This window comes from Tyto alba, unplaced genomic scaffold, assembly GCF_018691265.1.
Source record: "Tyto alba isolate M040663 unplaced genomic scaffold, T.alba_DEE_v4.0 Super-Scaffold_7, whole genome shotgun sequence".
In the NCBI taxonomy this organism is placed as follows: Eukaryota; Metazoa; Chordata; class Aves; order Strigiformes; family Tytonidae; genus Tyto; species Tyto alba.
The window spans coordinates 25,592,761-25,618,131 of record NW_024881328.1 but is presented as its reverse complement, the minus strand read 5'-3'; the positions used below and the strand labels follow the sequence as shown (position 1 = coordinate 25,618,131).

The window sequence follows — 25,371 nt, the reverse complement described above, 5'->3', positions numbered from 1 at the left end:
AAATTGCAAGGTGCTGCCCTGCGGTAGTAACCAGAGCAGCACTTGGGCTGCCAAAGACTTCCCAGTGGCTCTGGGAGCACCCTTGCTGTGACTGTTACTCATGCCAGCACCTCACGCTCAGAAGGCACAGGGCAGGTATAGAGGTGTTAAGTAGCAACTGCTTATCTCTAAACGTTCAGCAGAATGAGTACAGCAGTTTGGTAGGACTTTACAATATTAGCTGGGAAGTTCTTCTTTGGGTTTGCTGTTTATGACTCCTCCAGCTAAGAACTGCACCTTGGATTCCTTGTAGTTATTCTGAGTCAGGTGTTTCAAGGCGGTTATGTTAGACTCTGTTTCTGTATGACTATGGTTACCATTAATAAAGTTGTCTCCATAAGTTACCAGGAAACAGACAGTAAAGAAATATTAACATTTTCTTGAGAACTAGTAATGAGATATAGATAGAGATATATCTATATAGATATATATATGCAGTGCAAATAAAGGAGAAGAAAAATGGGACTAACTAAGCCAAAATAATAAAAAACATTAAGTGATTCCATAACTACCATTCAGCTTAAGAACTTAAACGACATTACATTATAAATGATAACTATGCTCCTAGGCAAGAAAGCAAATCCCAAGCTCTGTCTTGAGAATGGTTAAATGCTATCCCTTTCTGGTCTCAGCCATAAAATCCATAGTCTGGAGCTACTGCTTACTTCCCAGGAAGGGTTTCCTGGGCTTTCAAAATCGCCACACTCATCAGAGGAATTGGGGAGCCGGTTTGTACTTCAGATTAAAGTTCAGAAAGTAAATCCAAGGACATGGGTAGTATTGAGTTAGATAGGAGTTTCATTGATTGAATAATCTATAGCTGCAGAAAGTACAGCTATTTTTCTACCAAGATTCACTTATCTGGCTTTCTTCTGAGGAAATCTTTTTATGGGGTACACCTATCAGTTTGGACACAGAGGTGCGATGCTCATTGGCGTATGTCCATTAAACTATAATAAAACTACACTGCAGGTAGCATTTCAGCTGTCTTATTTTTATATACTTTAAGTTTATATCTTTATGTTCATGTACTTTCATTCTTTTATACATCTCCAGCATACTAATCTCTGTAGCAGATGACTAAATGGGAAAGAAAAGGCTAGAGTTTCGATAAGAATGTGTATTTTTTTCAATTTGATGACCTAGTCAGGAGTTCCAACCTCTCTCCCAAACCACAAACCCCCAAACTTTGAGAATTTTAATAGAAATTCATGGGACAGGTTAATTAAACTTTTCTGTTATTTTCTCTCTTCCCTTGGGCTCCCTGGAGTACCCTCACTGGAAGACGTCTCTTGGAAGACCCCATCACCTAGGCATTAGGCACTCATTTGGGAGGTAGCAGAAGTGGGCTCCAGTCCATTCTCGAATTTACAGAGAAGGGATTGTCTTATGGTGTCCTAAGTACCAGGGGAGTATATTAATATCTAATCTATAGGAACCAGTCCTTTTTCTCAAGTAATAATAACCAAGCCCCTGGAAGTGTTTTCATCACTTTGAGGGACCCATATTTTTGTTACATTTTCTTCTGATTTGTGAAATGACACCTTTCAACAAGCAAATGATTTGCCAACCAAAATATAAAAATAACAAACAGCCCTGAAAAAAGTACCTACTGCTTGTTTTGCCAGCAATTTTGCAAAAAGACAATTAAAGACTTGATTGAAGTCCCTTTAATAGATTTCAGAAGGAAGTGCACTTGACTTTGTGACTTCATAATCAACCTTAACTTTGTTTTCAGAAATTTGAATGGGATTTAGCCACACAAATCCCACTCTAATCCATAGGAGTTCTGTGGATAAAACCCAAATGGCTCTCACAGAGAGACGCATCTTGTCTTCTTTAATTAAAGACTTCTGGATTGATTCTTATAATTTATTGTTTTCATAGTTGATTTATAAAAAAAGCTGTTGGGATGTTTCATGTAAATATGCGTATAATAAATTGTTAAACTATTATTCATTCCACCAGTCTGTAGCACACTATAGCCCAGCTTTGTGCTTTTGATAGTACAAAGTCATTACAAAGCTCATAGGTAACTGCCTATTAAAAACTAAATAAAATGTCTACACTTTTAGTCTCATTGTGGACAATGGCACAGGTTCCACTGACTTGAATTGGTGTAGGATTTGGCCCATTAAAATGATTGTTATCTATCTTCTCATTTTCGCCAGCACATCGGTAGATCTGTCAAGGTACTGTGTATGCTGCATTTCACTAGTGCTCTCGCTCGATGGCCAATTAAAGAGAGTAACTGGGCCATACACAGGCGTGGTGTGTACATACAGTAACAGAGCATCCACAGATGTCCCCCTGGACCCACGTTCCCCATATCTCTAATAGCATCTTCTGGCCATCCTGAGTGGAGGGGAATGTCTTTCCACACGTAACTGCCCTGTCAGTGGCTGTTGGGGTCTGAGGGACCTCTCGTGGGGCTGACATTTTTGCACGCTGGGGACAGGGCTGTCCCTAATCATTCTGCTCCCTTAAACTATTCCACCAAGGTTGTCTTCTTTCAGGCAGGACAATCTTGCCAGCCTTGCACACCTCACCTAGGCACCAGCCCAGGTCCAGTTACCGAATCCTGCCACTCTGCTTCTGTTTCCATGATGGTGGGAATGGCATACTTGCTTCCTCAAGCCTTTTCTGATGTTCCAGGAAAAACTGAAGCCCTCCAGAAATGGTTAAATTAGTTAGATGCTTCATTGATTCAATAATCTGTGGCATGTTTACATATTTATTATACTCAAGGCATTTCTAAGTTTGCTCTTTCTCTCAAAAGAACAATAGCAAACGCTCCTCTCCCAAGGTTAACAGTTTCCAGTCCATCACTTCTTTCACCACATCATTTCATCCTGCAGGTTTCCAGTTTGATGGCTGTTAAAGGTTTAAGAAGTTTAAATTGACCTTGACCTGCAAGCATGTGATTTACAGTAGATGATATTGTTCTGGAAAAACAAAACTTCTGTCCTGAAGCTAAACTGCATTTAATGATTTATATTACTTCTCCTGGGCTAGGTTCTGGTGTATTTACTAATACTGTAAGTTATTTTAACTCCTCCAGAAGCCCCACTGATTTTGGAGGCACTCTTCCAAGGTGAGGCAGATTCACAATATGAATAAATATACCAACATGTGGTCCCCTAATATATTGTCATGATTTCAAAGATAAATTCTTTGATCACTCCTACCCTTGTCTTCAGGTCTGTTTGTAAAGTCCTTGCAAATTATTCATACATATTTTGAAAATATACAGATAGTAGCTGTTTTCTTTAAAAGAAATCCCTATTGGCAGTATCACGAGTTACCTTGGAATACGCTACATATGTTTGAGCTGGAAGAAAAAAGTCCTCCTTCTACTCTGGCAATTGTGAAATGCATTCTAGTTGCAGACTTTAATGGGGCAGGTTTTAAATCACAGTGAATTAAACAATTAATTGTAAAATGATGACAGAATATCTTTCTGGTGTCCCGGTGAAGCTTGAAAGTTTGGAACAATGTGTGTTAAAGAGACAAGACTGGCATTGAAGTGTTCCTGGTATCATTCCTGCCTTTTAACTATTTTGGCACGTTCTTTAGGAAACAGCAGAGAAAGAAAAATATGAAATTGAACACAGCAAATTTAATTATAAAACAAAGCCACCCACCTTGCTTTCAGGGTCAGGAAGTATAATCACCTCCTCTTGACGCAAGAATGAGTTTAACAACATATGTTAAATGAACAATTATTTAAAATAAAAGGAAATGACCTTAAAAACAGCTGCAGTATCTCAGGCTATAGCCCCGACAGCAGTGCAGAAAAACAGCCCATTGTGGAACGAAGGCACAGGCACAAATGAGAGTGCTCCCGCAACCCTGCCCTTGCAAAGACAAAAGCAAAAAGCAACCATTTCACAGAATACCGTAAAATATCTCGCTTGAATTTGATCTCACCAGCTTGTTCTGCCTCAGATTTTTTATTTACGTTTGTTTATTTTGGTCTTTCTTTTTTCTATTTATTTCTTTGTTGGCTGCAAGACTAAATCATCTTTTACACCCAAAGCCACTGTTTGTTGCACTATGGCACGATGACATTGGGTGTTCTCCAGTAAATTGTGTTTTAATGAATGTCACAAGCAGTGGATGCACCAGAGCAAGCACAACAGCACTAGCTAGGTGCGCACCTATGAAGAATAAAAAGAAAAGAGCTTTTTGCAACAGAATAAATCCATTTTTCCTGAAAGCTCCCGGAGTCACATGACCAAGCCCGGAGCCTTTAGGACAGTGCAGAACCAGGCTGCGCCGGGAAAGAAATGAAGCAAGTCTGCCTCCTCCTCGCACACGCTTTTTAGCCTGTCGACGCGTTGCCTGTCCGTATCCCTCACAGCGCATCTGTAGAGCCATTAAATTGGATAATCCCTCTGGCCTTTGATACATTTCTGGACATGATTATTTCATTACTCGCAGTATATCAGTAGGATCATAATAAAAAGGACTTCTGACAACCTGCCAAGAGTTTTGTGGCCTTGTAAACACAAAAGTGCTCTAATAAAATTTTATTAAGTGTTAAAAAGTCATAAAAAGTGAAATAACATAAACTACAAAATTTACTGTCCTCAGCAAATGCTGAAAATATCGTCCATAGTAAAATTAAATTAGCATGTAATAGCGCGGCAGTGTGGAGTGGGTTTAAAAGAGGATCCGAGAGAAAAGGAAAAAAAAAAAAAAAAAAAAAAAAAGAGATTGCACTTGAACTAAATATGGGTCACGGGGGTTTAGTTTATGGCGATCCCCGCGTTTTACGGGCGGGCGGGCGCGGATGAGCGGGCGGGGGCCGGGGCCGGGGCCGGGGCCGGGGCGCGGCGCGGCGCGGGGCGGGGCGGCCGCCAGGCGGCGCTGTGGGAGCGGGAATGCGGCGGCCCCGCGCCGCGCCGCGCCGCGACCCCCGGAGCAGCCCCGCCGGCCGCCGGGAGCGCTCCCCCACCCCAGAAATGAGCCATTTACGGGGATTTTGGCGTCTTCTTGCAAATCAGGAAAAAAAAAAAAAAAAAAAAAATGGAGCGAGGGAAACAATGCGGGTAGAGCTGGGCTGGAAGGCGCCGCCCGGGGCGGGCAGCGGCGGAGCGGGCTCCCGGCGGCTTCGGCCGCGCCGCTGCCCGCCGCCGGCCCGGCTCCGCGCCCCCGCGCCCGGGGCAGGGGCAGCGGCGGGGGCAGGGGCAGGGGGTCCCGCGCCGGGGGCGAGGCGGCAGAGAGTGCTCGCCCTCCGTGCCTCCGGGGGCCCGCCGCAGGAGCCAAGTAAGTTCAACCCTTCCATCGCCGTCGGTGCTGCGCAGGGAGATGGCACGGCCGGGACAGGGACAGGGACAGGGACAGGGACAGGGACAAGCACCGCCGCACACGGCCGCGGCGGGGCGGGGGGACACGGCGGGACGGGACGGGGCGGGCTGCCGCCGCTCGCCGCGCTCCCCCCGTGCCGTGCCGTGCCGTGCCGTGCCGTGCCGTGCCGTGCCGTGCCGTGCCGAGCCGGGCCGGGCCGGGCCGAGCCGAGCCGGGCCGGGCCGAGCCGGCTGCCCCTGCGCGCCTGGCAGGGGGGGACGGTTTGGATCCGGGCTGGTTTTGGCTCCGGCAGCGCCCCGCTCCTGGGGTGTGGGCACGGGGGAAGCGGCTGTGGCGGCGGGGCCAGGTGCCCGTGGCATCGCCCCTGCCTCGGGGTGTCCGTCCTTTGGGGCCGCACCGGGATTTACCTGCGGTTGGCCGGGAAGGAAGCGCCCACGGTCCCGTCACATGGAGCCGCTTGGCAAAGCCGCCCGAAACTTAAGGCGGGGGGGAGCGGGGAGGATAAAATAATAATAAAACACGGAAATTTACTTCGGATTTGTGGGTAGGAAATGTTTTTAAGTTTAGTTTTATTCAGTTGAAGAGGATAACTGATTCCCATTTGGCAAGGCTGATGTTCAAGGCCAACTACTGTACAAAAAATAGCGACTTGCTGCCTAAGCCTGGCTTGTCTTGGCGCCTGGGCTGGTGCACGCTGGAAAAGTGGACCAGAAGTGCAGCCGGACCGGCCCCGACGAGGAGCAGGCAGAGAGAGACCTTTAGGCAAAAACTGGCTTAAAGATAGACAGTATATGAGCAGGAACAAAGAGCTTTGTTCTCACTAAGGGGGGGGGGGAATAAAAATGAAGATATTTTTAGTAGAAATCCTAGGAACTCTCTAAGTATGCTGCACGTTAGTAATTTTGGATCTATACACTGTGTACTAAGGTAGGGTTACAAAGAAACATAAACAGTATTGTCCTTTACTTTGAGTCATCTGAATGAATGGGAAAGTTGTTGGTATAGTGTAAAGTAGTGATTGCTTTAGGTCGACTGTCTTAAATTAAGACTAGTTTCTAAAAATAGGTATTTCTGTTTACACATAAAATTGGCTAGACCTGTGTGCATATGCAACCATACAACCATAAAATGTAAATTTATCTCACTGATTCAAAACTTGTACTGTTTTATATACCCCTATGTTCATCACCTCTGATTAAAATAATGAGGATATTACTGTGTAATTCATATATATACTTACTGACAAATTACAGAAATAAAATACATTTGAATAAATAGCAAAAAACTTTGCTTTTCTTCCATCTCAGATTTTTATATAAATCTTCCATAATTTTACAGTAATGACTGAAATTAGTAATGCTCACAGAAAGAAGTTGTACTTTTTAAGTCGAATAAAATGACCACATCGCGTTGTCTACTGCATTTTAAAAAAAATCTGGGCTCTAAACCATCTATGGAAATACACAAGTTTTCAATGAACATTAAATAATTATTTTCTTTGCCCTGTAATGAAATTTTCAGTCTTCTGTCACCAGTTATAATGTAAAGACTGCAAAAATGCAAACAGAAAATGTAGCAGCAGTGTGATCAAAGCTTTGAACTTACATGAATTAAAAAGCAAAGCATTACAGAATTCCACATACATGTGGCTAAGGTGTGTGCACAGCTATATAACTTTGAAGAGTTCTTAAATGAAATGAAGAGGTTTGGGAGTTAGTTTGCATTACTGAAAGACTCTTCAGGATCAATTCTAATAATTGTTGGATTTGGGGAACATTGCTAGGAAATCCCTCTTTAGGCTATGATGTGCAGAGCCACACTGCCTTTATTTTTAAATGCATTCTTTAAAAACCTGACTCTGTCATCTGTCTGATCAGCTGTTTGATATTTTGTGCTGCACTCTGCCTGAACAAGTATGCTTACAATATCACTGTGTGAACTATCCCATTTGTTCCATGGGATTTACGGACACGAATTGAGGTCTGTGTTTATGTGTGCAGTATCACCATTTCAGTGGTGAGAGAAACTTCTTTTTTTTTTTTTTTTTTTATGTGATGTAAAATTAAAAAAAAAAAAAAAAAAAAGTAGTATAGGCAACTCTAGGTTATGTTTAAACGGACATAATAAAGGCCTGATGGGCAAATGTCTGACCCTGCATCGCGCAAGGCTGGAACTCACATTGTTTACATCCAGATTCAGCCCCGCTCCTTTCAATATCCGACATCGTGCCTTGCACCTCCAGCTGCGACAAACACAGGAGTCCTGCCTAGGGAAGTTTGCAGTCTGCCTGTCAGAAGGGCCTCAAAGGCTGAGGAAGAAAAGCACAGTTACAGCAGACCACGATGCTTGCAGCAGGCAGGATGGATATTGTCTGGACTCAGGAACTGGGGCTGCACATGTGTCACTTCTTTTGCAGGGTTTCTTTAAGTGCTTGCAGAATTTAAAGGCACGCACCATCCAACAGAGGCCTATCTTGCAATACATTAACCAGATCTTTCTGAGTTGATTAATGGCTTCAGGCTTTTGTTGTTGGATTTTTTTATTCTTATTTTTTTTTTACTGTAATACAGCTGGACCCTATGCTACAGAAATAGATAATGGATGAAATCTTGGCTCTCCTGAAGTCAGTCACAAAACTCATTGACTTCATTGGAGCCACGTTTTCATCGACTGCATTGTAGCATTTTGTATCAGCCATATGGAGGAGATTTAAAATTGGCTTTAGAAGAAATAAAAATTAGCTCCACTACAAATGATTTGCATGGGTTGTTATCTGTGTTTTTCCCCAGGTAATATAAATGGCAACACTAAGTGTAAACTGCCAAAAAGACAAATTGCTGTATAACATTTTGATTTCCTCTAACTACAGCATAACTCAACTAAAATATTAACTTAAAATCAACAAGGTTGGATTACTGTATGTAAGACCACCACCTCTGATCTGGAAGATGCAAGGGCATGGGAAGACATTCAGAGGCGCAACTGGCTGTTTGCAGTTCATGACACTCTTTAGGGCCATGGAGGTGTGAAACTGTATGTCATTGATGCTTTAACATAAGGGGCAGTAAGTTAGGCAGGAGAGACAGTATTAATTCACAGTCCTCACTTTTGCACATTTAGTGTTATTGAATTGTGTTTCCCCTTGATATTTTAAACAGATGCATCTTAATGGACTTCTTAAAATCTGATTTAAACCATAACACCAGGAAGTACAATTTTGTTAAAAATGGAGGAGAGGGGGGGAAGAAACTGCTGGACTCCCAGCCACTCCCACAGTCATTTTTTCACAGACAGTTTTTTCTGATCCATTAACCAGCCAGACAAGGATGGCACATATCCAGTGTAAATATTACATTTTCAACATTTTGGATGGCATTTTGAGCAATATTTCTCATCCCCTGAGAATGTATACTTTATAAATACAATATTATCTGCCATTCAGAGCTAGATTATGGTACGATGTGACTTTATAATGCAAAAGATATTTCAAGAACTCTATGTATGGACTCACTTACTGTAGAATAAAACTTCTTCCTTTCAGTTATTTTAATTTACAGTGCAAATGACTTAAGCACAGCATCAAACACACTTTTTTTCTGGAATAGGGAGGATCCAGACATGATTTTGAGGAATAACTCCATGTGTAGACAAGATCTGTTGCTACTGTTTAGCAGCATAATCTGCACTGTGCATATCTTAAAGTGGAAAGCCACGCTAGTATCTTCGGGAGCTAATATCCTTATTGGACTAAACTCTTTGCTCTGTATATTCCAGTAATATCCCGCTGACAGTGCCAGATGCTGACAGAACTCCGTGTTGGAAATAATTGGGAAAATTAATTGATCCACTTCCATAGCAACTGGTAGATCCTCCTAGAGAAAGAACTTGTTCCCAAATTCCCATCTTTATTTGAAATCCTTGTCTTTCTGGTCAAAAGGAAAACGGGCAATATTTGAACTGAGCCAAAATAAATTTCTTTTTACTTACTGTACTTTAAGTAAAAACAACATAGCTGCTTTGTGTAATCTTATGAAGGGGGGGACGAACCACACCCAGGCATGGCAGTTATATCAAAGTTTAGGCTGGTATGGATTTACACGGCTGAACTACACGCCCTGAATTTTGTGTTTACAATAAAAAAAACCTGGCCTATCTTTAACTAAAGCAGCATTGCTTAGGACTGTTTTAATATGTACCAGATACAGTCTATTAAACTGGAGCAAATATAATCCTGAAAATACTAGCTTCACATTTTCCTGGTTGTAGGTAATTTTCCATACTCATAATCTGCTGTTTTGAAAGAATGTCCTTATTTCCTGACTTTGAAGTACAGAGCAGTGTTTTTGTCTCCTGTTTATCTTTCCCACCTTCCCTTCAGTTTGTGGCTCATCATACTTTGTGTCTTGGGTCCTGTATTTACCCACCTTCAATAAAATGTTGTCAGCTGCTGCGTGAGTCTCATTTGCAAGTCGCTGCCTGCTGATAGCAAACTTGTAGGTCTGGTAGTACAGTCAAGCCTAGGTCTTGGAGCCGAAGAGAAGAGGGAGCCCAACACCCACCTGGTTACAACAATAAAGACAAAAAGAAATTGGAGATTTTCATAATGAAATCTGGGTAAGAAAATTCGTGGCTTTCAAGCTGGTGGAATTCTTTTACCATGGACCTGCAGGCGAGGGCGGCCGGCGTGGCTGCCTGCCTCCCGGCCCGCTCGTAGCCAGAGCTGGGGAGTCCCCACGGGGCAGCCGGGGCTCTGTGCGCCCGGCCCCGCGGGGCTGCGCCTGCTCCTTCTGGCACACCATCGGGCCTTACGTTTCCAGCCTTTGTCACTGCAAAAATAACCTCGCAAACACCAAGCCTGAGTAAACTAAGGAGCTGGCAGGAAGCTTGGAATAATGGTTCTGAGAAGTGTGAACTGCGCCCATCAAATGTGATGCCTTAGAGACCCGATAACAATGCATTCAGTGCGAGACAAATATTAACTATTAAATGGCAAGCCCTGTCCACACAAATAACTAGGTAAACTGCTTATCCTGCTTGCAAAGTCCACCCATGTGCAAAGGAAATGCAAATTTATCGGGCCTTGCACATTCCCAGAAAAGGGAAATGTCCCAGTTTGGTACCAGGACATCTCATTCCTGTCACTCTGCTCCCTTGATAGCTCTGTGTACTTTGCTGAATCAGCATTCAGTGTGCCCTGTGAGGGAAGTGACCTGGAGAATAAGCAGAAGAAGTACAGGTGGATCTAGTACTTCTGTGTTTCACTGAAGAATCTGGCTTATGCCCACATCAGAATAAAGCAATACAAGATGATGTGGAGTGCTATGGAAAGAAGGAGACTGATACATTTAGGAGGGTTAAAATTTTGATGACTGTCAAGGGAGATACAAAATAAGACACTGAGTGACAGATACCTGCTTTGGCCTTATCCTAGTAGGAGTAATGGTGAGTCCATTGGTCCCATTTTGTTTCTAACAGCAGCTGGATTATTTTGTCAGTGGAGGGTTTTGTCTGGGAAGAGAATTTTCTTACACAAGCCATACTGCCAGTTACGTCAGGGTACCTGGCAGTTCAAGACAGAAATAAGTCTGAACTCATGATGTCCTGGTCATTCTAGACAGTGAAGTCTCCTCTCCTTGTGTCACTGTTCCTGTAGCAGATGAGCTAATGAGCTCCTCCAGAAATGCTGTAGCTCTTGGACCCTGGGACCAAGGGCTCAGGATGGATCCAGCCACACGGGCTGGAGCTCCTCTGCCACCCTTCTGCCTCACTCAGGGCTCTTCAGCAGCACCCACCGAAGCACGCACCCACCCCTGCTTCATCGTTAACACGATCAGTCCATTAACCAGTGTTAACCAGTCTTGGTCACCTCAAAACTCCCGCAATTGCGGTGTGAGCAAAGCCAGCAGAATTTTGATATGAAATTGGAAGGCACATCCCTTCTGGTATATACTTACACCAAAACTTTGTGTGAGCAAACTGTCATCCGTTCTCTACTTACTATTGTTTAGAGCATGCCGCATGTGAGAGCCAGAGCCGTCAGAATAGGAAGAACAGCTGAAATATCTCTAATGACATCCAGTGCTAGAAAGTGCTTTGAAGTTGTATAGCTGCTATTTCTCCTCTATGATTTCCAAATGCATTAAAAAAAAAAGAAATATCAGTGTTAAAAACATCAGTCAGTCTATTTAATCGGACAATAGTTGTCTGTGTCATTTCTTTTCTTCTTAAGATGATCTGAAGTGAAGAGGGGAAAGCAGAGAATTTACTTGATGGTTATAAAACATGCATTATTTACTTTCAAGACCAAAAAAAAACCTCCTACATAGTATTTGCGAAAAGCCAAACATATTTAGGTATTTCAAAAAGTGCATTTTTACCTAGTTATGTATGACTCTTGGTGGTGCATCTGACGGTGGTTTGGATCACTGAGGGCCTCTAAAGTTCCACCACCATTTTTCATCATCATCCATCCATCAGTGACACTGTCACTTTGAAATCTAACAGAAGTTTGCTGATTTTCATTTATTCTCATCCCTATCAGATCGCTGTTATCCTCATACAGGGCAGGGCCAGAAAGACTACGGACTCAGCCTTAATGAACTCACTCCTCAGACCTTGCTGGTACACTGGAGACTGCAAGTTGCCGTGCCCCTATTAGGAAGGCCAGTATAGTCCTTGGTGAGCTGCTTGGCCAGTTTTGCCAGCCAGTGTAAGAAAATACCAGTTTGGATGAGTTTTAGTTTTCTCATCTCTGAGGTGTGGTGTGAGGATGAGGAGCAGGATTGAACCCCAGGGCTGGCAGACCCCCTTCTGAGTTGATCATTCTGACCACTGCACACAGGCTGCTCTTGAAGTAACTCCAACAAATGCTAACACAAGATACCCCCCTACAATTGATGCAGACTGAACATGTAATGCTGCGTTCGCTCTCTGATATATTGCGTTTGAACCTTGTAACAGTCATGACATTCTCTCCATGACTATCATTTAATGTGTGTTTTATTATACATTTTAGATTGTGACTTACTCCATGGGAAATGGCAAGACTACCTGCCAAAGGCCAGATTCTGCTTTATTGACTTAAATAAGGAGGTTCTTCAGTTGACTGCAGTAGGAAAGTTGCTTCTCAGCATGAGTAGAGCCAGGAGAACGTGAAACCCTGGTCCTGCACTTAGTTCTGCAAGCTCCAATGAACAGTGTGGTTGTGCTTGGCCACTAGTTCCCATCAAAGGGTTGGGGTGCATATTAGTATGTGCCTCAGTGTGTGTTGTAGATGAAATAGTAAGGTTTACATACTATTTCACTATGGTCACTATTTTACTGTTTCAAAGTACTGAAAATACTTTGAGGATTTTTTCTGGTACTGCCCCACGTTTCCCATTTCTCATATATACTAGTGCTAGTTTATAAAACTCCATATCATCTAATAAATCAGAAATCAAGGGCATATCTGCAAGAACATTTAACAGCATAGCAGGTGGAAAAGAACTACAAATCTCACCTGTTACTCTGCCCACTGACCCAGAGAAGAGAAAGAAAAGAGAAAACTGCTGACATTTGTATGCCCACATAAAAATACTAAAATACAAAGCTGCTTACAAGTGTTTTGTAATAAAATCCTATCCTGATAATAGTTTCTGGTTTAATTTTGTTCTTACATGTGGCTTTAATGTATCCAAACCATTTTCATTCATTGTTAAAGGCATATTTCCTCTTGTGATAACATTTAGGTACAACAAAATTAAAGCTTTCTAAAATATAATTTCCTGAAAAAGGGAACTGTTGATACACTTTTAAGTATAGCCCCATGACTGACATCTCTAGCATTTTGAAACATACACAAATAAAGTTAATCGCTACATGGTTTGAGCAGTGAAGGAATTGCTGTAACTTTTATATATGACTACAATACAATGTTTAAATTGCCTGATATAGGACAGTCAAGTGGGATCGTTTAATTTTTGTCTGTCTTAAAAAAGGCTCAGAAAAACATGGTTCCTCATCAAACATCCACTGAAAGGAAAACTCACTGTAATACAAGGAGATAAATAATGAGTGCAGGCAGGGAACATGCTTCTTTACCAGGTGGGTCCTAGTCGTCCATGACAGCCAATGAAGAGTCACATAAAGTTTACCTTAATTGATTTTATTGTTAATCTGCTTGAAATTTTGTCAGCCACAAAAAACAAACCTGAAAGACACACAATCAACCACTTTATGTAGTATTTAGCTGTACAAAAGTGCTATTCTTCCAGGGATCTGATCACCAGTAAGCTACAGAATGCTTTTACAAGTTTTACTCATACTTTAATCTAGAGCCACACAGACTGTGCATATTTTACACTGCTACCCCTAACATTTACATTTCACCACCATGGGCTTCAATGTCACATTACTCTGGTGCTGAACCCACCCCCCCCAACACCTTCCTTCATGATGCCTTTTCTCTCAACAGTGCTGGAGATGGCCTGTAAGCTTTCTCAGTACAAGAAGATGGTGACATAGGAGATTTCAGTGCAAAACTACACAAAAAGTCCTTACTACTGCCACATGTTTATGTATGTTCATTAGCAAAGCAGAGAAACTACAATGTAAAGGAAATCTACACAGAGACTTTGGTAGTTTTCTTAACTTCTCTTCTGGTTGACTGGTGCTAGAAGTGGTGTGATTACTCAGCTAAATTCTACCCAATTACCACCTTAACCTTACTCCTCTCCACATATTGATCTCAATAACATATCCGAATAGTCAGCAGAGTAGGATGTTAGTTGTGTTCTGGAACCAAATATTACCTGCTTATAAAAGATTTCAGTGATACAGCATTGCTAACCAGAGGTGGGAAAAATGCCTCAGTCAAGTATTTTATTTATCAAAATTTTGCATAAACAAAGATACTATTTTAAATTCCCCAAATGAAATAAAACTTCTTTGTCTTTACATGAAACTTCTCTTTTCCCTTCTTTAGAGTCAATCTAGACACTTCTAATTGTGCAACATTTCTGAATACCTAATACTGATTTCAGTGAGTTTGCAGGGTATAGCTAGAGTCAAATTTGCTCATGCTAATTGTCGAGAATTGAGGTGGTGATTATTTCATCAATAGCAAACTTGGTTTCTCGGTGTTTGATTTGGAGGGAGCCTGTGTCAATCCCGCCTGGTGATGAAGCTGTTCCACAGCATTTCCCTAGTGTCAAAAAGGGTTAATGCAGTGTAGCTCATGGCCATCCTTGCTACAAGAGTAACATTTTTAAATGAAAGGTCCTGACAAAGAGAGGGGGATGAAACCCTGTCACAGAAAGGAGCTTTTCTTTGCTTGCTCTCATTAAGTTGCCCAGCTCATTGAGGACAGACGTTCACTGCATGCACACATCTGGCCCAGCTTCTCTTCATGTAACATCATTCATCACAACCTGTCATGTTAGCCATGCTGCCCACATTTCCCCAGCACGCCACAGAAAACTTTCCTCTCTCAGCACCTTACATTTCATTCCCTCGTAGTCATCTTTTGTTCATTCTAACAACAAAATGGTGCCATTCGGGAGCTGTAACAACATAATTGTTAGTTACACAGCACACCCCTCCGGTCACTGAGAGGGCTGCAAGTGCACGATCACACTAAGACTGCTGCAGTGTCATGCACTGCTCAAAAAAAATATAAACTCATATTTTCATGATGCTTTTTGTCCCTGTGATTTCAAGAATGCTTTGTAAATATTCGTTCTCTCCACATACATGCTAAATGAAGGCAGTCCAGAGAAGGACAAACTGAGGCAAAGTATGGCCTTGCCTTTACATGGCAATCAGCAGTGAAACTCAAAGTTTCTCCATGTTAATCTGTTGCACTCAAGTCCAATAACTTCCAAAAATGTTGGTATCCTCATCCTTGTGATTAAATACTAAAATTTTTATTTGATGTATGTTCGTAAAAAATATAGGAGCCTGGAACAAATTAATGAATCTGAAAACTAATGAAATAAGGGAAATGTTGGTTATTTATTGATTGGTAGGGCAACATGCTGGGAAGTATTAAGTCTCTGTGGAATATAAGAGTAAAAAACATAATTATACTTGTCTCGTTGCTGCTATATAATTGCTGTGAACCCTGATAGTCCAAACCACTATTCCTGCTACTTGAACATAATTTCAGATTTTTCCATTTCATACTTCAGCCCTGCCAGTGAAGTAGGCCAGTCCATTGCAAGTTCATGACTATTGAGACCAGAATCATGCAGACGGAGGCATCCTACTGCCTGCAAAGAGGGAGGCTGCAAGCGCAATGCCTCCCAGGTGCAACCTCCATGGAGGGAGCACAGGCAGGACCATCAGGCAGCCCATGACGTTGATAAGTTGGGCCACTCCTTAAAGGCTGATATTTTAACTTTTATTTTTATTGCATTTGCATCTGCTGGGTACCTGTCCTAGGCCATTGATAGCAGGCTTCCATTGCTTATACTTAGTTCATTATCAGTGAGGATGAAGGGAGAAGCTCCTAATTTGTGTACTTTAATGCACAATTCAATTAGTTCATGAGTAGGTGGATAAGGGAAATGTGAGGTATTTGCAGTCTCCCAATCCCTTTTACCTCATTGTGGTTCTTGGTTTTCTGTTTGTTTTCTTCTATTTCCACTCTTCTCTCTTTTTTCAACTTCAGCTTCTTCAACTTCCCCTCAAAGCCTGCTCTTTACCTCTTTGTCTTATCCAGCACCCTTGCCCCTGCTGCTTTCTATGCCATCTGCTATAGATGACTACAGTACACTGTCATTCTCCAAAACAAAAGCATGTTATTTTTTTCTCTTAATTTTCTCCACCACATCCCATCTGTCTCCTCAGTCATCTCAGCTCTCTTATCTTGTCAGGCTTAAAACCTTGGCACCATCACTAGGTATTTGCTTTCTTTTGCCAGTATATATATATATACTGCTACTCAGCATTTTAGATAACCTTTTCCTAGTACATCTGTTTTCATCTCTTTCTGTACATCTTCTTCTCTCTGTCCAAACTATAGTGACTCAACTCTATGCAGCCTTTTCTTCATGTGGCTCTGTTTATATTTGTTCAAATGAGATTCACCTCAAATAGTCATTTAAAAGGCATGTAGACAGACCAGTATGTCTGCCTAACAGATCAACCTGTGCTCCCAAAGCAGGAGACCACAGCAGAAGAATATGGCCTTATTTAGGACAGTGGTATCTGCACATGGTTAAGCTTTGTGAGAGGCAATGAAATTGCCTGTAAAATCTGGGCCAATATTCCAGCTGTGGTTTTGACCTGTACCCTGGTTTAATAGGCAAAATGGTTACTGATCAGAGCTGTTTGGAGTGATTTTTATCAGCTACTCATCACTGGAGAAGTGTCCCACAGGTACACTCTGCAGCTAGACCCTTATGCTATTGCAGTTAGCAATGCAGGGGACTCCAGGGCCAAAAAAACAAATACAAGACTTCTGGGAAGAAACTACAGAAACATAATCACCATGTCGATTTAAGTTCTCCTTTTTTCCCAGCACAAGAACATTAGCTTCTGGCAACAGAATGATCAACATCCCTGGCTGTTTGACTGTCCTGAAAGCCCAACTCACTGAGCCCAAAGTTCTTAACTCAGCTCTACTGTCTTATATGCACTGTTACTTTTACAACTGTTTTATTTAGGTTATTCGGGGCAAGTTTGTTCTTTCTATATCAACCTGCAAGTCACCTGAATCACTCTTGGAGTTGAACAAATAGCAATTGACTCAAAAATAATAAGCTGACAAGGTTTACTAACACAGCACCAGACAGTTCTGCCAGCATTACACTGTAGATGAGCAGAGCATTGGTTTATTCACAGACACCAAATTAACCTACATATTTTGGAAAAAAAAAATATTTGGTAAGGATCTATATTCTTTCCTCAATGACATGCAACAATGACTGCATCACTGTGCCCTGAATATCTTCTTACTGAACTATGATACAGTTCACGAGGCACAACGGCTATGAAATGTGGATCCTTCCAAGATATTTTGTGCTTGTCAGGTTGGCAACAGATTTGTGCTGGTGGTGACACTTGTCTGAGTTGCTGAGCATTGGAGGCCTGTTTCTATTTACCTTGCCAGCCCATTTGCAGCCAGCTGTTCTCCAGCAGGACACAATGTTAAAGCAAACACATACATGGAAATTGTCCGTAATAATTAAGATCCCAAGGCAGCAAGCCCCTTAAACAAGTCCTTAACTTTGTTTAATCAGGTGACTAGTCTAAAGCTTCTCCTGAAATGTCTACTACAGTTGTCCAACCTATTAAAATCTCCTCAAGCTGCTAAAAAAAAAATTATTTTGGTCTTTCATGCATATGTCATCCAATAGTGCCTACATGGCTTCAAAGTGGGTGTGTTTCTGCATCTGTCCCAGAATTTCTTTCATATTTTTGATTCCTCTCTCCTGTTAATTCTTTTACAGTACTGTTGTCTGCCAAATTCTCAATTTGTTGATAATTCATTTTCTCACTCTTTATATCTTTTGGTATGTAAAAATAGAAGAAGAGTCTTCATTCATGTTAATGAAACTGTTTATATATCTTATCTCTGTACCCAAAGATTCTAGGCTTTGTGTGCTTTATGGGAATAAATGTGCATAATAAATGTGTTTGAATATTATCATCTTGCTCATTATCATCAGTGTTTAGGAGATGGGCTTCCCCATCTTTTCTTGGTATGCATTACAAGATTAAGAAATGGGAGTTGGTATCTGTAGCAACTAATTAATCTTGGAGGAAACCTAACAATTAGATTATAAAAATCCTGATGTAATAAAAGGTCTTAAGAGAAATGACTTATAAAGTAGACATAGCCAGTCATGGACTCATATATTTTTCTGAGAGACAACCTTTGCTCCTCATTCTTACCAATTCCCAATTTGCGTTTGCCAGGTGAAGCCCTTCAATAAAACAAAGTTGCCCCTGTAGAAGAGGGAGGCTTTGGTGGGTTACATGGATAAGGCTTCAAGGACACAGAACATAACTGTTAGCTCTCCCCCGAAGGGTGTCACTTGTCAGGGACACCAAAGCAGAGTTTTGATGCACCTGGGCAAATCTGGCCTGCCTGCAACACAGGCAGGCTCACTCTAACTTTTCTGGAGTTTTCAGATAGCACAGCACTGAGCTCTGAGTAGCTCGCTTTGGTCTAATGCAGAGGCAAGCAAAACCATCAGTAGTTTTACAAGTGGAATTGCCTAAGAGGAAGAGATATAAGAGTCTGGCTAGTTTTTGCTGCAAAGCTTTTCTGGCCATTACAGCTCTGCACAAACCTGAGGTAAAAAATCAGATACAATCCTCATGTCAATTTTATACAAGTTTCTCCACCATGTTTAATTCTTATGCTGCCTAGTACAGAATATATACACTGAAAATAATGCTTCTCAGGATCTGAATACCAAAAACATCCTCATCACAGAGCTTGCCTCAGACAGCTGTATGCAAGCCAAAACCTCCTGCTTGGTCGTTGGCTCCCATGCAAATAAATGAGAGCTGAGCTGCTCCTTTCCCCTCCTCATAGACGCCCCAAACCTACCACAGTGGTCTGAGGAAATACCAGAGGGGACATCCCAGCACCACACTGTGTGCCTCTGTGGAAATATAACCCATGTTGCAAAAAAAAGGGAAAAAGGCTCCACAATGGTTACTGCCAATTGCCATTAACCTGCTATCAACAAAAATCTACAACATGGCATGACAACTAATCAATGTTTCTGTGTATGATGAAGCATAGTGGAGCCATCTGCTCACAGTGTGTGGCCTGCATCTCAGGCTGCAAGAGCGTCTGAAAAACTTGTTGCACATTTCTGAATGTCACATCTCTACTACAGATGTTTCCATCTGCAAAGTAGTGTGGTGCTCTGCATCTTATATACCACAGCATTTGCAAATTCTTAATCTCTTTAATGAGTGGTTTTAATCATGCTGGTTGTCATTTGCAGCCACCATTCTTCCCCTCATGACTAGATGGCATGAGATATATTAATGGTGGCAGTTCATCGCTGCAGCAACTTACATAGGACCTCAGCCTTCTGAAACATTGTTGTCAGAAAAAAGGAAAGTATTGCTCCAAATTCTTCCCTTGAGGGGCTGTAATGGTGTGCGTTTCCCAAAAGATTCAGTTGTATCTAGCTGAAAAGCCTTTCAAATGCAAACTCTGTGGTGACTGTGGCTTTGAGGAGGAGCAAAGGCTCTTAGTCCTATCTTTCCTTGCCTTAAGACATTTTCAGCAGTCCAATTTCCTTTTGCTGATCCACATAACGTAATAGATACTTTGGCAATCACTACATCATCTTTAAAAATACATACCACTGCCTACAAACCAGGGAATATTTTCCTTTGAAACCACTAAAAAGCGCACAAGAAAGTAAAGATGCATGAGAAAGATAAAACATTTTGGACTTTTACCCACCTTCCCATGGAGTATCTGGTGCAGATCTGTGTGATCACCCATGAAACAAAGCCCACTTGTCCCCACTCCCTGTGACCCCACTCCCCTTCACTCCTGGGCTTATCTAAGCCTTCTTGCCTTTAACAGGAGATGAGATTTCCAAAGTAGGCTGTGAATAAATGCATTGTACTAGCAATATAATTTAAATAAAATCACCAGGATGAACACCTTCAAGCTTTCTGGCACTCAGATCCCAACTTTGTACTGTGGCACAGGCCAGGCAGGGCTGGTCTAGAACAAAACTTACTTCATATTTAAATGTTGGCTTCATGTTGCAATGAATGGGCCAAATATAGCATGTAGTTTTCCTACTTACTCTATTTTATCATTCTGAAGATAAAATATTAAACTATCCTGGAGCAGAGAGCAAGTCAGGAGGGAGGTCTCTCATGGCACCCTGTCTCCCTGCAGAGGTAAGCCTGTAGTCAGCCATTCTGAATAACTTTTGAACTACTGTGTGGTGGGGACCTGTTTCAGCCATGACGTAGCCTGACGGAGGCTGGCTGGGTGCTGCAGTCCCGGAATGCACGGGGAAGAGAAGGGGGTGTCATAGGAAGGAACTTTCTTCTCACCCCAAGCTGGACCAAGGAACGGGCAGGGCCCTGCCACAGCCCTTGCCTCAACAATGACAATTGTAGCTGGTGTTGTGCTGAAAATGTACATGAGGGTTTTGGTACCACCATGGCAAGGGGAGAAAAAGAGACTGCTAGCTGCTGTGAGGAATGTCAATTCATCCCTCTTCACTCCCCGAGAAGAGCCACACCAGGGATGGTGCACACTTCTCCTGCAGCTCCAGGCTGTCCTTCTGCTCAGGGCACTATTCCCTCTTTGTGCTTAAAGGGAATGTTGGGGGTGAAATTCCCAGAATATAGAGCTGAGCAACATCTAAGAAACCTAGTACTGAGTTTCAATGTTGTGGAGGACCTTCCCACACAAAGCCTCATTAAAATAATAAGAATCAAGTTCTGGACATTAGGAACTCTTAGCCAGCTCTTTTAGACACCATGGATGCTTATTATCACGTCCACATTGTGGAGTTTTTGATAATCTATGATGTAGCATAGATACAGTCACAGAGACTTTACCTACCTGCATTTATCATTCTGGAAAGATCATGACTATTAATCACAGATAAGAGCACAGCCTATTGTGTCCCTGACAATTAGAGTTCTCTGTCAGCAGAGCAGACGCAAATGCCAAGATGAACGAAATGTAAGATCTCTTTACAGGGTTCGGTGGTGGGGGTTTTTTCAGAAAATCTTGTACACGTTGTAAGTAGGCTCTTGAATTTCTGTAATGTTCTGCAAGTGAATCTTAACCAGCTATAAATACCTATGCCCAGGGCAGGGAAAAGAGGGCAAAGACCTGTTTCTAGCCAACACAAAAATATGTTGCAACTTTAAATAGGGTTGGGGGGTTGCCTTGCCTTTGGGAGCTGTGATAGAGAGAACTAACAAAATATGTGTTTGAATATACGGGAGCTGACCTGGCACCCCAGCACTAAGCACACACAGGTTCCCTGCTTTCAGAGGTGAGAGGAATGACCTGAAGCCAGGCAAGAAACCTTGTTCTGGGCCCATACGACTTTTCAAAATCTGTAACAGTTAACTGCTCTGTTCTATGTTGGGATAAGACCAAGTCACTTAAAAAAACCCAAAAAACAAAAAACAAAAAACCTTTATAAAATGTGAATAAAAAAGGGAAAGATGAACCATAGCAAAAACACAAAGGGAATAAACAAATGGATAAAGAGATCATAGATGCGATCGAGGGTTCTGCATGTCATGCTGTGAACCATTTAAGTGGACTGGGTACAGCAGACACTTCCAGGCAGGTCTCAACTGTTTTAAGTCTGTGACCCTTCTGCTAGACTGGGCTGAGTCTGCCTATTCTCTTTTATCCCTGTTTTTAACCACAAAATGAAGCTAAGAAACCTTTCCTGACAAAGAAGTCATTGAAACTTTCCCTTAAAAATTTCTCATTTTGACAAATAAGCACGAACAAATTATCTAATTAGAAAGTTCCCAGCCACTGGAAACAACCTACCCATTTATGCCTGAGCAAGATCAAACCTTTCAGCATTTGGTTATGCATTTTACAATTTAATCTTCACTTTGCCTAGGCAAATAATAGTACAAAATAGTATTTTGACTATTTTTGTTTCAGAATCAAGCATGTTACCTATCTCTTACTTAAACAGGATTACCATAGGAAAGTGTCTGAACTTCTTCACCTGGCTTTGCTACCTTCCCAAGTATCAAGCTAATTGAAAAAAAGAACAGAATTTTTCTCAAGTTCATTGTATTTATCCCTTCTGTCAGACTCTTGTACACTCCTGAGGGCAGATTTCTAGTCTTCATCTGTGAAGCACCTAGTACATAAGACTGTACTGGTGCAGGAACTATGAAAACTGCTCCGGGTTTGTGTGCTTCCCAGTACAAGGGGGTCCAGGTCACAACAGCCTCTTTCAGGGCTGGGGCAGCTGATGGTACAAACCGGGAGCTGACACCCGGGAACGCTGACAAGACAGCTTTGGAGTGCTCAGCACTCCCGTCAGAGCTCTGCCCTTTGGTTCCCTTCTGTGGGAAGATGAGGGTAAAGGAGAAGCTGGGGAAAGAAAACCCGAGCACATCTGGGTCTTACCTGCAGGAGACTGAGAGAGCACCAGAGCAGGCACTCCCATCGCTGGGTGCACATTTCAGACATATTCCTGGGTCTCCTCTTTCAGACACAGCCTTCAGTGCAAATAATAATTTATGAGAACAGCACATACATCTAGAAGAATAACATGTTCATAATAATTAATATATCCTTTCAGAGTGTTTCAGTGGTCATAAACAGCACTTCAATTTGTTTCTTAATTTCCCCAAAGAAGTTACCTGCCATATGAGAAATCCAAAGCACTGTTTTTCAAGCCCTAGCAAGATATGCAGTTCTGCAAACATGACAAAAATTGCTCCAAATTTTTTTTCCTATGAACTGATTGTAATTTATTTCTGCCAGTGTTTTGAACTCTGAGTGAGCTTGCTGCTGGAAGACCAAAGACAGAGAGCACATTTTAAGACTGTTTGTTTTTTGGAGTTTTACAGGTTTGAAAAGAAACGTTTACTCTCAGTTGCTGTATATTTCCCCTATATTTATTTTCAAATCAGCTGGGTTTTCTGCAGAAAACAGAACTCTCCTTTTATTTCCTTTTTAAAGAAGGACATATTTATATTTTAATTCAGGAAGGTTGCCACTGGGAGAGAGTGGAAGTTCTAAAAGTAAGGTTGCAGTACGTGTGATTGATTGGGGTTGTTGTGTATATTCTAGCACTGACTCAGGAACTAGAAGCATGGGCATTGGCTTGCTTCTGAATAGAGGAGCCATTGACATTCTGGGCCCTGACACAAGCTCTTCTGAAAAGCATTATCCTTGCACACACTGCTTTCCCAGTCAAAAATCCACCCTCTGCTCCTGCGCCTGCTCCTACCACAATGTACCTTTGGAGTGAATCCACTGGCCAGTGCGGTGGCATGAAGGAGGAAATCAGCTCCATGGCCCTCGTTAGTTGGGAGAGGGACAAGCGGTACCAAGAGAGATCCCATGGCAGGCAGGGAAAGCTCTCACGGGAGCCAGTGCTGCTGAGGAAGGAGCGAGGCGCTACATCAAGAGGGACAGAGGCGGGCAGGGTGTGCTATGAAGAGGAGAGTGGAGCTGAACTCCTAAGAGGATCTGACCTCCCAGATTAAATGAAGTTTTCCCCTACTTATTTTAAATAATCCATCTCACCTGAACAACTTAGATCTGCACACTCCTCTGTCAGGAAGGATGTGAAGAACTCCAGAGGGCTGTCTTATGACCTCCCTACATGGTGGGCATTTCTCACCAAGAAAGACTTCTTCCCAGAAAGTATTTCTCAGAAAAGGAGTATCCCTGATTGGGAGAGCACATTTGCAAAAGGACAGAGTCTAACAGAAGGAAACCACAAGTCCATTGGACCAAAATAGTGCCTAGCTTCTGATTAATATTGTGCATTTGTTTTTTAACACCAACAGTCACAGCTTAGAAAGCTTCATTTTCTAGTCAGTTCTCTGAAAATGAATTAAACATCCAGCCACTACTTTTGTTTGAGGACTGTTAGCATGATTTTTTAACCAGCTTAGGAAAGCAAGCATTTTGTTCTAAGAGAATGACCAAATTAATCCCGACTCTGACTATAAACATGACTGTGACTCATTTATAAAGATGAGATCTGAAATCAGTACGAATGTTCTTTAATGTTAGTTAAAATTATAGAAGCAGCATTACTACATCAAGGTAGACATTTTCTTTTTTTCCATAAAGGTGAACTCTGCACTGTTACTTTACCATTGTAGATCAGATTTTATCTGACCAATAAAACTCTGTCATCCCATCAACAGATCCTGACCAGGCACAATATACCATCAGGATTCTTAAGAGGCTTCTGATATTAAAAGGAGAATCATTAACATTTATGGGTGTTGTAAGAGAATGGTAGTTTTTTTCATTGTTAGGTAGCATAAGATGGGTCATTTCAAACTGTTGGGTTTGGGGTGAAATTTCTCCCTTCTGATCATTCAGAAAAAATAAAAGGCAAACCGACGAGCTGATGTTAACTGAAGCTTAAGGGTCTTTTATAAGCTCTAGTCTTCTTCATTTTTTTGATTTAGAGAAATTTACTTTTAAATAAATAATACTCATGGTCAATTGAGCCCTAAATAATCCAGAGCCTTGGAAATGTCCTTGGAAACAGAAAGATTTCTCTATAACTGAGAAGTGCTTTCAGAAATGTCAAGAGTGATAACGAAATCTGTGGAAAAGACAAATAAATTAAAATTTGTTGAAAGCTATCAAATGTGGGTCCACAGGTGCTTTGTGGGACTGGGAGTGTTTGGGGTATTGGAAACAGAGCACAGCTCTCCATCACTGAGATGAATTGATGTCACCTCAGCAGAGGCTGAAACTTGTTAACATCTCACGTCTGTTAGGTGGCCTGTGCAAAGGGAGTTGTCAGTGTTGATAGAGTTTTTAGTTAATAAGGGGGTTGTCATATGCATGGCATCCTTCATTGTTTTACACAAGAACATAGGAACTGCTGCGGCTTAAGCTGAGTCACATTGTGAGGGCAGAAAAAGGGAAGTTAGATGTGGTCCGTGGCTAATCAAAAGGCATTTGAAACTCTTCTATATATAAAGCAGAACTGTGTCTGAAACTATTAAAATTTTTACTAAAATATTCTTTCACTGTCATGTTCAGGAACATGTCCACTTGCAAGAGCAGGTGTGCAACTAAAAATGTCTGAAAATTCAGCAATAAAATATCTAGAAACTGCATCAACACTGACAACTCACTTCACATAGGCCATCTAGGAGACATCAGATGCTAATGAACTTCAGCCTTTGCTGAGGTGATGTAGCAGAGTAGGTCATTAAGTTGAATAAGTAGAATCTTCCCAAAAACATTGACGATAGGTGGTTAGAGAATATAAGCATTGCTAAAACTATAAATTGAAGTTACACATGGGAAACCAACAAATATTTTGCATCATGGAATTTGAA

General features: G+C 41.8%; 1 long non-coding RNA gene across 1 annotated transcript in view; it reads left to right on the top strand.

Moving 5' to 3' along the window:
• Positions 1–5,269: 5,269 nt before the first annotated feature.
• LOC122152454 overlaps positions 5,270–25,371 on the top strand; it is a 55,421-nt gene continuing 35,319 nt past the window's right edge. Inside the window, exon 1 of the long non-coding RNA XR_006164583.1 lies at positions 5,270–5,310. This is a non-coding gene — a long non-coding RNA (uncharacterized LOC122152454). The remainder of the gene's footprint in view (positions 5,311–25,371) is intronic.